We start from the raw sequence: 17,964 nt of genomic DNA, 5'->3' as shown, positions 1-17,964 counted from the left end.
AGCGGTTAACGTCACAATTAAGCCTATAGCGGACTTCACGACGAGAACTGGCTAATAACAGATGTAAACGAGCTTTAACGTGCAAGCTATGTGAGCTATATCAGTAAAAACTATCAAAAATAATCATCCAAGAGAACAAGAATATTTGACTTTGCTAAAAATGACATTTTATTTTGTTAGGTCATATTTACACGCTCTGTTGGCAGATGATATTTTTTATTTTATATATTTTAATACATAATCACGATAAGGACATTGTATTATAGTCAATAAATATTTTTGATTCTGATATTCAAGCCTGCTACATTGTACGATTGCAGTAAAGCATTCTAGGATATGAGACATACATTGAAATCATGTAATATCAGCTGCCTTTTTTAAAGAGCGGCCTCTATAAAGATAATAATGTAAGAGAGCTATTAATTGAACATGTTTATTGCTGTGATTGCATCATACTCAGAGATGATTTTAATGCAGTGGTTCTCAAACTTTTTCAGAAAGTACTACCTCAGAAAACATTTGGCTTTCCAAGTACCACAATAATGACCAGCATTAAAATCCGGTAGCGTAGCAGGCCTAAGTATTTATTAAAAACAAGGCAGAGGTTTTATTTAGCAAATATTTTGTAATATTTTTGGCCACTGTGACATTACACACACTGCACAAACATCATCAACAACAATACGCCATTTACATTCATACGTTCACTGCTCGCTGTACATATCCTACGAAGTCAGACCTACACTGTTTCAATGTCCATTTCTCAGATGATATAATTGTTGATGACTGAAGTCTATCTGTGTTGGCCCTGCGATGAGGTGGCGACTTGTCCAGGGTGTACCCCGCCTTCCGCCCGATTGTAGCTGAGATAGGCTCCAGCGCCCCCCGCGACTCTGAAGGGAATAAGCGGTAGAAAATGGATGGATGGATGGATGGATGAAGTGCTGATATCAACCAAACCTAACCCCCCGCCCCAACCCCGTCCACATCCCACCCCCCGGGTTGTAAATAATGTAAATAATTCAATGTACATACTCTGATGATTGACTTGTGTGATGACTGTATTATGCTGATAGTATATATTTATACCATTAATTGATTAACGTGGACCCCGACTTAAACAAGTTGAAAAACATATTCGGGTGTTACCATTTAGTGGTCAATTGTACCGAATATGTACTGTACTGTGCAATCTACCAATAAAAGTCTCAATCAATCAGTCAAATTACATATTTACAGACTTATTTGCCATACCACTAGATGGAGACTAGTTTGACAATCATTGTTTTAATGGTTTGGTTGAAGTAAAACATTCCAATATTTTACAGATTCATAGAGATACAATTGGTTTTGACAAAATGAGGGGTGTAGTTCAGTTGTTCTGTTCAGTTCCAGTTTATTTCGAACATTAATACAATACAATTGTAACAGAATGTCCGAAAAGGAGTAGGAAGAAGCACCATTTATTTAATCCTACCCCTATTCATATCATAGCAGTTGTATCCCTTTTCTTTGTTCTCTGTTGTAACAGAACAGTGAAAACATAAATATACCATAAGTAAGTAAACAAATATTAAATACACAAATAATCATTATCTCATTTTTTAAAAGGTTCAAGATGTTTATCATAATTCTTCTTCTTTGTACTTCGTGAATACTTGTAGTTTGAACAGTGTCTTAAACTGAATCGTATTAGTGCTTTGTCTTTTTTCCTTGCTCAATCCACCTACTCATACATCTTCATGCATACCAATCGCTTGAATATTTGGCATGAGTAATAGTTCACTTACTAACTTCAAATAAGACTCTTACCAAGTTTTTAACAAATAAATGACATGCATTAAAGTAAAATAATTAAAATAAAATGTTCCTCTATGACATTCTGACGATACAATTGCATTCATGTGTGAATAACAGGCTCTTTCTAAGTTAATTAAAATCAGGCTGTGATTAATCCTGATTATTCCAAATTGAAAAGTGTGATTATTCTTATTTAAAACATTGATCATTTGACAGCACTATTATTATCTTACTAAATATTTAATACTACATATGTAACTGTTAAATATACTATGTTACTTACCCTCTTTGATTGACTGGCGAGTCGTGGCCAGTCCCAGGGGTACACCGCCTCTTGCTCAGAGACAGCTGAGATAGGCTCCGGCTCTGTGATCTTAATGAGGAGAAGTCGGATAGAAAATGGATGAAAATGTGAGTTTATTTAAAAACAAACCCTGGATTTTTTTATCTATTCAGTATGCCAGTTCCATTCCTAAAATTATCGTCTAATCCTTTTATTATTCTCCAAGGCAGGCCTGGGCAATTATTTTGACTCTGGGGCCAAATTGAGAGAACAATTTTAGTAACACTAATACAAAACCTCACAATAATGTCTGATTGAATGCTAAAAACGTTACGACAGACCGCCTTAAACGGAATATAATTTTAAATTTGTTTACTGAATGAGACACCCAGAATGTACATGAAAATAAAGAATGTGGAATTTACAATATTAACTGTGTACGATAAAACACTGAATATTGACAACATATGAACGTCACACCTCCTCTCGATCGACATATTTTACAATCAAGTGAGCAACAAAAATGCAAAAAACAAAAGCGAATAATGAACGTGAAGGGTAACAAAATAAACCCACCTACAATCTGATATATCTGATATAGCACTAAGCTTTAGAACTTTGTTGTAAAAATCTCCTTCCACGTCTGTCCGTGACACCCTCATTTCCGGCTGGCGGCTCTGGAAACACTTTGTGGAAGCGCTCCACACCCACACTGCTTGGTGCCTCGCCTGAGTTGCTATGACTTAGATTACCATAGTAACTAGTAAATCATGCAAAAGCACAGATTCCAACCATTGAAATACTTTGTATAGTTCAAGACTTCTGGTAATTTGAAAACATCACTGCACATCATAATGGCAGCTACAGTTTCCATCTTAAAGATCTACAAACATTATTTGGGAATGTCCGGCGAGTCAGATTGAAAAGCTTAACGGACCGCATGCGGCCCCCAGGCCTTAATTTGCCCGGGTCTGCTCTAAAGTATAGTTTATGATATACCGTGCTCTTAACTATTAGCCCACTCCTTTATTTTTTGTTTATATATTTAATTACTTTACTATTTTTAAATATTGAACACACTATTTACAAACCAGATGAAGTTATTCCCTTAACTAATCAAACAAAAAGGTAAAATAGACATGTTGAAAACAGAAATGAACAAATCAGTACCATAATTGCTGAAACATGGAGAAGCGGTTAAGTGAAATAAACTCAGCTTCTTTCCACTTCTTTTGGGACAAGTTAAAGGTTAGGTTGAAGTTAATCATGTCATGTACTTCAGTGTATGTACAAAAAAATGAAATAAATAAACATTCCCACACTCTCGGTCTATTGTGCCTGTCGCCATTCTCCATGAAGGAGGACGTAGCCTGCTTGCTAACTAAGAAAAATAAGGTAATCCAATTACAACCTAACAAAATGAGAATATTTGTGCATACTTATGCCATCAAAAAACACCTTTCATCACAGACTATTGAGTTGCGTGTCAAAGCAACATGACAACTGTTTAATTCTCGCATTCAAAGAGTGTTAAAAATAAGTGTTTTGTCTTCTCTCTGCAGCCAACATCATCCCTGCATTATTAGTGTTGAAGCAGACAGCTTTTCTTAATTTCAACACATGCTCATGTCAGGAGGCGAGCAAAGATGAGAACAGCAAAGCGCATCAGAGTGTTTTATTAAACATTGAAGGAAGCATATATATGTTGAAGAAAAGTGTGGGACCACGGGCCAGTCAAAAACTTAGCACATGCAAACAGAAACAGAGGTAAAAAGGTACTGGCTTGAAGTACAAAAGCCAAAACCAGTGACGTTGGCACGTTGTGTAAATCGTAAATAAAAACAGAATACAATGATTTGCAAATCCTTTTCAACGAATATTCAATTGAATACACTGCAAATACAAGATATTTAATGTTTGAACTGAGAAATCTCCTTCTTTTTTTGCAAATAATCATTAATCTAGAATTTAATGGCCAAAAAGTTGACACAGGGGCATTTTTACCACTGCATTTCATGGCCTTTCCTTTTAACAACACTCAGTAAACGTTTGGGAACTGAGGAGACACCTTTTTGAAGCTTTTCAGGTGGAATTCTTTCCCATTCTTGTTTGATGAACTTTCCGGGGTCTCCGTTGTGGTATTTTACGCTTCATAATGCGCCACACATTTTCAATGGGAGACAGGTCTGGACTACAGGCAAGCCAGTCTAGTACCCACACTCTTTCACTACGAAGCCACACTGTTGTAACACGTGCAGAATGTGGCTTGGCATTATCTTGTTGAAATAAGCAGGGGCGTCCATGAAAAAGATGTTGCTTGGATGGCAACATATGTTGCTCCAAAACCTGTATGTACCTTTCAGCATTAATGGTGCCTTCACAGATGTGTAAGTTAACCAAATCTTGGGCACTAATACACCCCCATACCATCACAGATGCTGGCTTTTGAACTTTGCGCCTATGACAGTCTGGATGGTTCTTTTCCTCTTTGGTCCGGAGGACACGACGTCCACAGTTTCCAAAAACAATTTGAAATGTGGACTCATCAGACCATAGAAGACTTTTCCACTTTGCATCATCCATCTTAGATGAGCTCGTTTCTGAGTGTTGTTGATAAATGGCTTTGGCTTTGCATAGTAGTTTTAAATTACACTTACAGATGTAACGACGAACTGTAGTTACTGACAGTGTTTTTCTAAAGTGTTCCTGAGCCCATGTCGCAATCTCCTTTACACACTGATGTTGGTTTTTGATGCAGTACTGCCTGAGGGATCGAAGGTCACGGGCATTCAATGTTGGTTTGCCACTTACGTGCAGTGATTTCTCCAGATTCTCTGAACCCTTTGATGATATTAAGGACCGTAGATGGTGAAATCCCTGAATTCCTTGTAATAGTCCGTTGAGAAATGTTGTTCTTAAACTGTTCGACAATTTGCTCACACATTTGTTCACAAAGTGGTGACCCTCGCCCACCCTTGTTTGTGAATGACTGAGCATTTCATGGAAGCTGCTTTTATACCCAATCATGGCACCCACCTGTTCCCAATTAGCCTGTTCACCTGTGGGATGTTCCAAATAAGTGTTTGATGAGCATTCCTCAACTTTCTTAGTCTTTTTTTGCCACTTGTGTCAGCTTTTTTGGAACATTATGCAGGCATCAAATTCCAAATTAGCTAATATTTGCAAAAAATTAAGTTTACCAGTTCGAACGTTAAGTATCTTGACTTTGCAGTGTATTCAATTAAATATAGGTTAAAAATAATTTGCAAAACAAGGCCGTAACCAGGATTTGAAGAATACAGAAGTAGACGTTGGTTTTCCGAAGGCAGCTTTGACAAAAAAAGCAAAAGGGAGCCAGTCTGGGTGGGTACCTTTCACATTTGACTACCAATTCCCAGTACCCAGGAATCGATACCTGTTCCAATTTTCTGTACATTTGGGTGTGTTTAAATATGTTTATAATTGATAATGGTTGTCTCATTTGCAAGCACTGTACTGAACTGTATTATACAGTAGACTTTGCATGCAGTTGCAATTCCAAAACGTTAGGTGGCAGTAGTGTATAGACTATGACAGAGAGAGTATGGATAACCCAACAACAGGCGCCATGTTGGACACCAAGGACGTGTGTGGCTGTGCCCTGAAGCATGCAATTGCAGTCGTTCTGATTTTGTTTCCCTGATGAAAGAAACCAAAATAATACATCTAAATGTAGTTCTAAATATATTTCAGCTCACAAACTTACAATAAACCATGCTTTTATTTAGTCAATGTAATTTTTGTGTTAATTTAACGGCTGTATTTGAAGCACTTGGGTCATTCATGCAGGGTCAAGTGACCAGCAGGCCATCTAACACAGAATTAAATGAAAAAAAAAAAATACACAGAATGACTTAAAAAATTCTTACCCATAGTTTGCCCAAATTCTCATTAGCTTTGGACCAACAATTATGGATAAAGTATGACTTTTGTGTGAAGTATGTCAACTGGGGTGTCAGCCTCCAGTGTATTTGTAATCACTTCACCAGGGGCGTCACTAGCTTTTAAGGACAGGGGGGGCTTAGCCCCCAGGAGATGCACAGGATGCGAGCGAACGTAGCGCACGAGCACAACACTTCACAAACAGCTAACAAAGACTTATAATAATAATAATAATAACAATGAATTATTTATTTCAGTCGGTTTATTTTCAATCTGTGTTCAGTACAACAACAAACATGGGTTTGCACAGTGACATTTTGTTTACAGCATCAACAAGAAACAATTACTTGCATGATCCTTCAAGATACACTGAAACACAATGAAAGTCATGGCATTAGCCTCTATGTTATTCATTCACAACATAGAGGCTAATGCCACGACTTTCGCTCACAATACAATAATTGTTTGTTCCCAAATATTTTGAAGTTGGACAGATTACACTTTTGGCACATATGTGACTAAAATGGTTGTAAATTAAAGCCCTGGAAATATTACTTAATTACTTGAATTAAAGTAATATCTGGATGGGGATAATTTGGCTTATATATTATATATATATATATATATATATATATATATATATATATATATATATATATATATATATATATATATATATATATATATATATATATATATATATATATATATATATATATATATATATATATATATATATATTATGGCAAGCCGTTAAGGAAGTCTGAATAGAAATGAGAAAGGTTTATATATACTGTAAATAAGAAAGACTTAGAGTCCGTCTGCTGATCTGAAAAAGAGCCAAAGCTGTCAAAGAGCTGAGGGACCATCTTCAAAGTGCAATGCTGAAACAAATAATGCAAACAATAAAATGCAACTTCTAGGGCTTGAGATTAACGTAGTCCCGTCGTCCCGGGGACGGTAAAAAAAATGCACGGGACGAAATGAAATGCTCCCCGGGACGATGGCTTTTAACCATTTTTTTTCTTTTTCTTTTTATGTATTTATTCATCTTACATTTTATATTAAATGTCTTGGTTTTTCCTCCCTCTGAAAATCCTATGAAATGTTTGGCGAAGTTGGTAGAGTGGCCGTGCCAGCAATCGGAGGGTTGCTGGTTACTGGGGTTCAATCCCCACCTTCTACCATCCTAGTCACGTCCGTTGTCTCCTTGGGCAAGACACTTCACCCTTGCTCCTGATGGGTGCTGGTAGCGCCTTGCATGGCAGCTCCCTCCATCAGTGTGTGAATGTGTGTGTGAATGGGTGAATGTGGAAATACTGTCAAAGCGCTTTGAGTACCTTGAAGGTAGAAAAGGGCTATACAAGTATAACCCATTTATTATAACAAGCCATCCTATAATAATACAACAGCTATTAATGTAACAATACAATAAAACAAATATATTTAATGTTTTTTCCATTATTTTAACAATAGGCTAATGTATATTACTTTATATAGATTATTTAAGAAACACAAAACTTAAAAACTAAATTATTTACAATTGCAGACACAAGGTTTCGAGCAGCTTCACTCATTGTTTAGGAAGACGGAAGTCCACGCAGGAGAAAAATGACTACAAATATGGTGTATTTAGAGCGGGAATGTAACTTTTTGTCAAACACAGACCAGGTGTAAAGTGGAACTTATACATTTTACTACAAGCAGTGATGAATATATAATATTCATGGAGTTAAAGCAACTTAAACTGCACGATGTCATCAAATTTAAAACTGCTCAAATTATGTTTAGGGCATCCCAAAACTCTCTACCATCCAATATACAGAACCTATTCCAGGATAGAGATGCTCACCATAGGTACAGTCTAAGAGGAAACAACAAATTATATTTGCCTAAATTTAGAACAACTTTAAAGTCAATGTGCATTTCAGTGCGTGGAGTCAGTCTGTGGAACAACTTAGGGGAAGAGTTAAAAACGTGTTCTAACATGATTCAATTTAAAAGACTGTTTAAAAAAGAAGTACTGAAGAAGTACGAGGAGGAAAGAGAGTGATGCCCTCAGCACAGAGCGATGGGAGAGAGGTGTATGGTCAGAGAGTGCTTTGGGGACTGTGTATGTGTGTGTGTGTGTGTGTGTGTGTGTGTGTGTGTTTGTTTTGTCTCGTCTTGTCTTGTATCAAAGTAACAGTGGTACTATTGTATTGTTAGTGTACAGGAGCTTTTCTTGTTTTTGTTTGTATAGTATTGTTCTTGTATTATATTGTTTATGTTAAATGTGGAATGAGTGAGAGGGGTTGGGATATTATAAGCATCTGCTTCATCCAACCCCTTTTCAAGCCTTGCATAAATGTCTCTGCCAAAATGTAAAAAAAAATAAAAAAAATGTTTTGTTGTACTGTGCAGGTTTGAAATAAATACTTCAATTCAATTCAATTCAATACTTACTTTCTTGAAAATGTTTATGTCCATTTTGCATCCCTTCACGTTCTTGTTCTGCAATCTGCAGTGCTGTGTGCTAATGTGCTTCGTACACCTGCAGGACCGCAAGCAAGGTCGCAGAGAAAATGTGGACTGGATTTTGAGTGATGTGGGCATTTTCTATATGAACAAGTGGAATGGATTGGATACAGACGCACTAAAGGGGATCTCTAACTTACGCTATGAAGTGAGGGGAAACTGAGTGAATAATGACAGGTTATATGATTATTTAAACTCATATTCGGGCCTCTTTATAATGAATATGTTGGCATGTATTTGTAAAATAAAAAATAAAAACATAAAAATATATAACACCAAATTATTTAGGAGGCCTAACAATGCCAATGGCCTACCTCATGGTAAACTACCGGCCGGTGTCCCACCTTCCATTTATTTCGAAAATCCTCTAAAAAAAATTGTTGCACAGCAGCTAAATGAACATTTCGTGTCTAACAATCTCTGTAAACCCTTTCAATTTGGTTTCAGGGCAAATCACTCTACGGAGACAACCCTCGCAAAAATGACTAATGATCTATTGCTAACGATGGATGCTGATGCGTCATCTATGTTGCTGCTTCTTGATCTTAGCGCTGCTTTCGATACCGTCGATCATAATGTTTTACTAGAGCGTATCAAAACACGTATTGGTATGTCAGACTTAGCCTTGTCTTGGTTTAACTCTTATCTTACTGACAGGATGCAGTGCGTCTCCCATAACAATGTGACCTCGCACTATGTTAAGGTAACGTGCGGAGTCCCCCAGGGTTCGGTTCTTGGCCCTGCAGTCCTTAGTATTTACATGCTGCCGCTAGGTGACATCATACGCAAATACGGTGTTAGCTTTCACTGTTACGCTGATGACATCCAACTCTACATGCCCCTAAAGCTGACCAACACGCCGGATTGTAGTCAGCTGGAAGCGTGTCTTAATGAAATTAAACAATGGATGTCCAATAACTTTTTGCAACTCAACGCCAAGAAAACGGAAATGCTGAATATCGGTCCTGCTAGACACTGACACCTATTTAATAATACCACCTTAACATTTGACAATTAAACTATTACACAAGGCGACTCTGTAAAGAATTTGGGTATTATCTTCGACCCAACTCGAGTCACACATTGTGTGTTACTAAAACGGCCTTCTTTCATCTCCGTAATATCACTAAAATTTGTTCCATTTTATCCACTAGCGACGCTGAGATCATTATTCATGCCTTCGTTGAGTCTCGTCTCGATTACTGTAACATATTTTCGGGCCTCCCTATGTTTAGCATTAAAAGATTACAGTTGGTACAAAATGCAGCTGCTAGACACATCTGCGGTCCCCTCAAAGGTTTCTTATTGTATCCCATTGGGTTGAGTTTTTTCTTGCCCTGATGTGGGATCTGAGCCGAGGATGTCGTTGTGGCTTGTGCAGCCCTTTGAGACACTTGTGACTTAGGGCTATATAAGTAAACTTTGATTGATTGATAATTAATGAATAAAGTAATGAATGAATGAATGGAGAACATTGTGTGAGAGTTGGTTAGTGTTGCGGTGCATGGTGTAAGAATGATAAATTAGTAACACATGAATTAATTAATTAATAAATGGAAAACGTTGTGTAAGTTGTGTAGTGCTGTTGCGGTTCATGGTGTAAGAATGATGACAAATAACACATGAATGAATGAAAGAATATATAACATTGTATGACGGGACAGCGGGAGAAGAAGACGGCAGAGAGGCGATGACGTCGTTAGCAGTCAGCGTGTTTATTGACAGCTCAGTATGTGAGTGCAGTGTGTGATTAGCTTAAAGAGATGTAGTGTGACTATGTGTAAGTATCATCTGAGCGTGGTCACCAGAGGGCGTTGAGTGTGCGTGTTGAGAACGAGGCAGAAGTCCAAAAGGGGAAAACACAGGCTCGGACGTCAGAGGGCAGGTGGATGGTCGAAAGAGGGAATCCAAAGGGGGTCCAGGTAGACGAGACACAGCTCGAGGACGAGGAAGGACGACGGGAAGCTGGAGGACGACACGAGAGACGGTGAACACAACGGGAAGGGAACACAGGGAGAGAGAAGGCTGAAGACTTGTTGGCTTACTGTTCTGGGTACGAGAAGCTACGTTCTGGCACCGGATCTTAAGACACGCTGGCTTATGAAGGCAGGTGTGTTGATTGCAGATCTCTTGCGGAGGCATGCCCGCAGCGGAGAGGGAACGCCCGTAGGAGACCAAGAGGACCAACTGCCAGTGGAGTTAGAAAATCCCCAAGACCCCAATGGTCCTAATCTTCTGAAGACTTGTTTAGAGGATACACACTAAATACCTCTTCTTGAGGATGAAGAACCACCTACTGAAATCAGCTATAGCTTTGTGAAGGACATACTGGACGCACACGAAGAGTCAAAACACACAACCCAACAACCAAAACTATAAATCAGAGCAACTTGTTGAAGGTTTGGAGGCCAAAGTAGAAGATGAGTTGTCTGAGGAAGATGCACAAACTCATCCAGCTGATGGAGGACCATCAGGTTTTCTGGGATGAGACCAAAAGAGTACCTACAATTGAGTAATGTGAAAGAGGAGCTTGTAGTAGACCAATGAGGACACAAATCAAATACATGTTGACCTTGTAGTTGACCAAAACTGACACAAAATACATACATACTGACCTTTTAGTTGATCAAAACCACGAGGACACAAAATACATACATACTGACCTTTTAGTTGATCAAAACCATGAGGACACAAAATACATAATGTTGACCTTGTAGTTGACCAAAACCATGAGGACACAAAATACACACATGTTGACCAAAACCACGAGGACACAAAATACATACATGTTGACCAAAACCATGAGGACACAAAATACATACACATTGACCAAAACCATGACACAAAATACATACATACTGACCTTGTAGTTGACCAAAACCATGAGGACAAATTAAATACATGTTGACCTTGAAGTTGACCTGACCCCAAATAAAACCATGAGGACACAAATTAAATACATATTGACCTTGTAGTTGACCTGACCCCAAATAAAACCCTTAGGACACAAAATACATAATGTTGACCTTGTAGTTGACCAAAACCATGAGGACACAAAATACATACCATCCATTTTCTACCGCTTATTCCCTTTTGGGGTCGCGGGGGGCGCTGGAGCCTATCTCAGCTACAATCGGGGGGAAGGCGGGGTACACCCTGGACAAGTCGCCACCTCATCGCAGGGCCAACACAGATAGACAGACAACATTCACACTCACATTCACACACTAGGACCAATTTAGTGTTGCCAATCAACCTATCCCCAGGTGCATGTCTTTGGAAGTGGGAGGAAGCCGGAGTACCCGGAGGAAACCCACGCAGTCACGGGGAGAACATGCAAACTCCACACAGAAAGATCCCGAGCCCGGGATTGAACCCAAGACTACTCAGGACCTTCGTATTGTGAGACAGATGCACTAACCCCTCTTCCACCGTGCTGCCACAAAATACATACATGTTGACCAAAACCATGACACAAAATACATACTGACCTTGTAGTTGACCAAAACCATGAGGACAAATTAAATACATGTTGACCTTGAAGTTGACCTGACCCCAAATAAAACCATGAGGTCACAAATTAAATACATATTGACCTTGTAGTTGACCTGACCCCAAATAAAACCATGAGGACACAAAATACATACATACTGACCTTGTAGTTGACCAAAACCATGAGGACAAATTAAATACATGTTGACCTTGAAGTTGACCTGACCCCAAATAAAACCATGAGGACACAAATACATGTTGACCTTGTAGTTGACCTGACCCCAAATAAAACCATGAGGACACAAATTAAATACATGTTGACCTTGTAGTTGACCTGACCCCAAATAAAACCATGAGGACACAAATTAAATACATGTTGACCTTGTAGTTGACCTGACCCCAAATAAAACCATGAGCACACAAATACATGTTGACCTTGTAGTTGACCTAACCCCAAATAAAACCATGAGGACACAAATACATGTTGACCTAACCCCAAATAAAACCATGAAGACACAAATTAAATACATGTTGACCTTGTAGTTGACCTGACCCCAAATAAAACCATGAGGACACAAATTAAATACATATTGACCTTGTAATTGACCTGACCCCAAAAAAGAACCATGAGGACACAAATTAAATACATGTTGACCTTGTAGTTGACCTGACCCCAAATAAAACCATGAGGACACAAATTAAATACACATTGACCTTGTAGTTGACCTGACCCCAAATAAAACCATGAGGACACACATTAAATACATGTTAACCTTGTAGTTGACCTGACCCCAAATAAAACCATGAGGACACAAATTAAATACATATTGACCTTGTAGTTGACCTGACCCCAAATAAAACCACGAGGACACAAATTAAATACATGTTGACCTTGTAGTTGACCTCACCCCAAATAAAACCATGACACAAATTAAATACATGTTGACCTTGTAGTTTACCTGACCAGACCCCAAATAAAACCCATCCATCCATTTTCTACCGCTTGTCCCTTTTGGGGTCGCTGGAGCCTATCTCAGCTGCATTTGGGCGGAAGGCGGGGTACACCCTGGACAAGTCACCACCTCATCACAGGGCCAACACAGAGACAACATTCACACTCACATTCAAATTTAAATAGGGTTGTATTAAGGGCCTACTGAAACCCACTACTACCGACCACGCAGTCTGATAGTTTATATATCAATGATGAAATCTTAACATTGCAACACATGCCAATACGGCGGGGTTAACTTATAAAGTGCAATTTTAAATTTCCTGCGAAACTTCCGGGCTGAAAACATTTCGATATGATGACCTTTGCGCATGACGTCAATGGTTGAACCGGAAGTATTGGTACACCATTGTATCCCAATACAAACAGCTCTGTTTTCATCGCAAAATTCTACAGTATTCTGGACATCTGTGTTGGTGAATCTTTTGCAATTTGTTCAATTAACAATGGAGACTGCAAAGAAGAAAGCTGTAGGTGGGATCGGTGTATTAGCGGCTGGCTGCAGCAACACAACCAGGAGGACTTTGATTTGGATAGCACACGCGCTATCCGACGCTAGCCGCCGACCGCATCGATGATCGGGTGAAGTCCTTCGTCGCGCCGTCGATCGCTGGAACCCAGGTGAGCACGGGTGTTGATGAGCAGATGAGGGTTGGCGTAGGTGGAGCGCTAATGTTTTTATCATAGCTCTGACGAGGTCCTGTAGCCAAGTTAGCTTCAAGGGCGTCGTTAGCAACAGCATTGCTAGGCTTCGACAGGCAGCACAGCATTAACCGTGTGGTTACAGGTCCAGTGTTTGGTTCGGTGTCTCCTGATAGTAGTATTGTTGATCGTCTGTCTATCCTTCCAGTCAGGGGCTTATTTCTTTTGTTTCTATCTGCATTTAAGCACAATGTTTTCACTTTAGCTCCGTAGCTAAAGTGCTTCACCGATGTATTGTCGTGGAGATAAAAGTCACTGTGAATGTCCATTTTGCGTTCTGGACTCTCATTTTCAAGAGGATATAGTATCCGAGGTGGTTTAAAATACAAATCCGTGATCCACAATAGAAAAAGGAGAAAGTGTGGAATCCAATGAACCCTTGTACCTAAGTTACGGTCAGAGCGAAAAAAGATACATCCTGCACTGCACTCTAGTCCTTCACTCTCACGTTCCTCATCCACAAATCTTTCATCCTCGCTCAAATTAATGGGGTGATCGTCGCTTTCTCGGTCCGAATCTCTCTCGCTGCTGGTGTAAACAATGGGGAAATGTGAGGAGCCCTTCAACCTGCGACGTCATGCTACTTCCGGTACAGGCAAGGCTTTTTTTAAAATCAGAGATCAAAAATTGAGAACTTTATCGTCGATGTTCTCTACTAAATCCTTTCAGCAAAAATATGGCAATATCGCGAAATGATCAAGTATGACACAGAATGGATCTGCTATCCCCATTTAAATAAAAAAAAATAATTTCAGTAGGCCTTTAAAAATGCTTTGAGTAGTTTATTGTAATAAATATTGAGTTAAGTAAAACTGCAGTTGCATTAAATATTTTCTGTCAAAATTAAAATACCTCAATTAAGTGCTTTGACACACATCGTTTCCCAGACGATGTTGAGGGCCATTTGACATGTTGTAAATAACATGTCACTATCTTACACCTTTACTAGAGTGGGTTTATCCCAAATAATGTATTCATGATTATTGAATGTTATTTTGTAAAAATCCTTATGATTTTTTTTTTTCACTATGGCAAAACTCAACAGCCAGAAGCAGGACAGACTAACTTCCAATTAGGGCTGCAACAACTAATCGATTAAAATCGATTATAAAAATAGTTGGCAAATAATTTAGTCATCGATTCGTTGGATCTATGTTATGCGGAGAGGCAATTATTATTGTTTTTTTTATAAAACTTTATTTATAAACTGAAACATGTACAAACAGCTGAGAAACAATAGTCAAAATAAGTATGTGCCAGTATGCGTTTTTCCCCCCCAATAAAATACTGGAAAGGATAGAAATGTAGTTTGTCTGTTTTATCCGATTATTAATCGAAGTAATAAGACAGATTAATCGATTATCAAATTAATAGTTAGTTGTAGCCCTACTTCCAATGGAGACAAAGTTGCTGAATGCAGTAGAAGACAACGTTAAGATAAAGAAGAGACATCAGAGAAGCGATCGTCTGACAATTTAGACAAACTAACATCAAGCGATGAGGTGGAGACAGGCCTAGTTACACTGTTCCTTACACCCACCCACCCACTTCCCCGTCCTGCCGCCTGTTCCGGGAAACGCTCCCTCTCCCTATAGAGACAACACCTTAGCTAATAAACTTTCTGGGGGAACCACTGCATATTGATTTTGTAAATGACCAGACCCCAAACACATATTGACTTTGACCAAAGACACACAACATTGACCTTGTAGATAAATGGGTTATACTTTTATAGTGCTTTAATAATAATAATAATAATAATAATAATAATAATACATTTGATTTAGTATAGTGCTTTTCAAAGCACTCAAAGACGCTTTACAGGAGAAAAAATTTAAATATGAAACAGTTTAAAGTAATATAAAATACAGGAAATATAAAAGCAGTACATTGTAAAATACATAATACAGGACAATTACAAGACAGGACATTACAAGACACAGAACACTAATCACTAATCATTGGTTAAAAGCAGATCTGAAAAGGTGTGTTATGAGAAGGCTTTTGAAGGTGGGAAGGTCTGGGCAGTCACGGATGGGTTTGGGAAGAGTGTTCCAGAGGGTGGGAGCAGCGATGGAGAAGGCTCTGTCACCCCAGGTCCGGAGCTTGGTTCTGAGTGGTGGGGAGAGGAGGTTATATATATATATATATATATATATATATATATATATATATATATATATATATATATATATATGTCCTTACGTAACATCACCAGAATGATTGACAATTAGGAGGACCAATAGTCAACATGATCCACCCAGAAATAAATAAAACAAATGGCTTATTGATAAGCCATTTAAAAAACAATTTGTTGTAATATTTATTTATATGCATCATTATTCTCCTACTCACCTTTCCAGTAGAGACCTCTCCCCTCTCACTTTCTGTGCTCCTCTGCCCTGACTCCTACAGGTCAATAGGGGTTGTGGAGTGATTATTATTATTATCTACTGATGATAGTCATACGTGAATGAGCTCAGCTCCTGTTCTCCTCCATATGTAGAGTGAGAAACACAGCTGATGCTCCAGAAGGAAGTAACCCCAAAGATAGCAAATGGTAAAAAAGAGTGCACATTTAACTATAAATAACCGGGACCTTTATGATGCATTTCAGACTAACGAACTAACTAAGTAGCAGCATTGTTTTAGAGCGGGAATGTAACTTTTTGTCAAACACAGACCTGGTGTAAAGTGGAGCTAATACATTTTACTACAAGCAGTAATGAATACTTACTTTCTTGAAAAAGTTTCTTATGTCCATTTTGCATCCGTTCACGTTCTTGTTCTGCAGTGCTGTGTGCTAATGTGCTTCGTTCACCTGCAGGACCGCAAGCAAGGTCGCAGAGAAAGTGCGGACTGGTTTTTGAGTGGTGTGGGCATTTTCTATATGAACAAGTGGAATGGATTGGATACCGACGCACTAAACCTATACCTTACGCTATGAAGTGAGGGGAAACTGAGTGAATAATGACAGGTTATATGATTATTTATTTAAACTCATATTCGGGCCACTTTATAATGAATATGTCGGCATGTATTTGTAAAAAAATAAATAAATAAATAAATTAGTTTTTCTTTTATTTTTTAACATCAAATTATTTAGGGGGGATTAAGAATATTTTAGGGGGGCTTTTGCCCCCCTAAAATAGGCCTAAAAATGCCAATGCACTTCACTATATATGTCCGTGCTTTTACTTTTTGTTTTTAAAATATTTATCATAGGTTTTGCTGTGGTGAGTCTGCATGGCTTCCTGATTTCATTATCACCATATGAACTTGAAAACTGAATGAGTGCTGCTTTTTACTGCAATATTTGTCAGTTTAGTTTGGATTTTTGGTGACACATGCAGAAAAGGTGCAATTTTGACGCAAAGTTTTATCAGACAAAGTGTATTAATTCTCTGTTACTAAGAGTTAGATATACCACGTTTCCCATGTGTATGTATGCTTGCTTAACTCGCACAAGACATGTTGTAAGGACATTTAAAAAAAAAAATATGTACAATATCTGATGTACCATTTTGAAACTTTATACATTTTCGAAATAAACTTAAACTTCAAACAAGACACTGTTATCATTAATTGGCACTCTAGCCTTCCGGGCTACCTTTTACTTTCCATAACTTTTTTAATTGTGATGCAAATGCATTTTTGACGACTGGAGCGTTTTCATGCCGCACAACAGGGAATGTTTACACGGCAAAATACTTTTTAATTAAAATACATGTCGAATGAGGAAGTACAGTGTCGCTTAGCGATGGCTCAAAACTGGTGTCCAACATAACGGCCTGTAGTCACATGAGGGGCTTTGGTCCAATCAATTAGGACAGGGGTGTCAAACTCATTTTAGATCGGGGGCCACATGTAGAAAAATCTACTCCCAAGTGGGCCAGACTGGTAAAATCACGGCACGATAACTTAAAAATAAAGACAACTTCAGATTGTTCTCTTTGTTTAAAAATAGAACAAACACTTTCTGAAATTGTACAAATCATAATGTTTTTTTTTTTTTTTTTACAATTACCTGTTGCGGTTAATAGTATGTATACTTTATTTGTCGTTATTTATTATTTTTTTAATAAATGATGTGATAATGTTCATTAATCAACTCATTGGTGTTAATTTTAAATCTATCAACATAAAAAAAAATTATATCAAAATCAAATTACAGTATGTTATTTACGTAGTTTGATCATTTTCCTCGACTGATATACTAACATCATGTGGTTTATTT

This window comes from Entelurus aequoreus, linkage group LG12, assembly GCF_033978785.1.
Source record: "Entelurus aequoreus isolate RoL-2023_Sb linkage group LG12, RoL_Eaeq_v1.1, whole genome shotgun sequence".
Lineage (NCBI taxonomy): Eukaryota > Metazoa > Chordata > Actinopteri > Syngnathiformes > Syngnathidae > Entelurus > Entelurus aequoreus.
Note: the sequence above shows the minus strand (reverse complement) of the source record.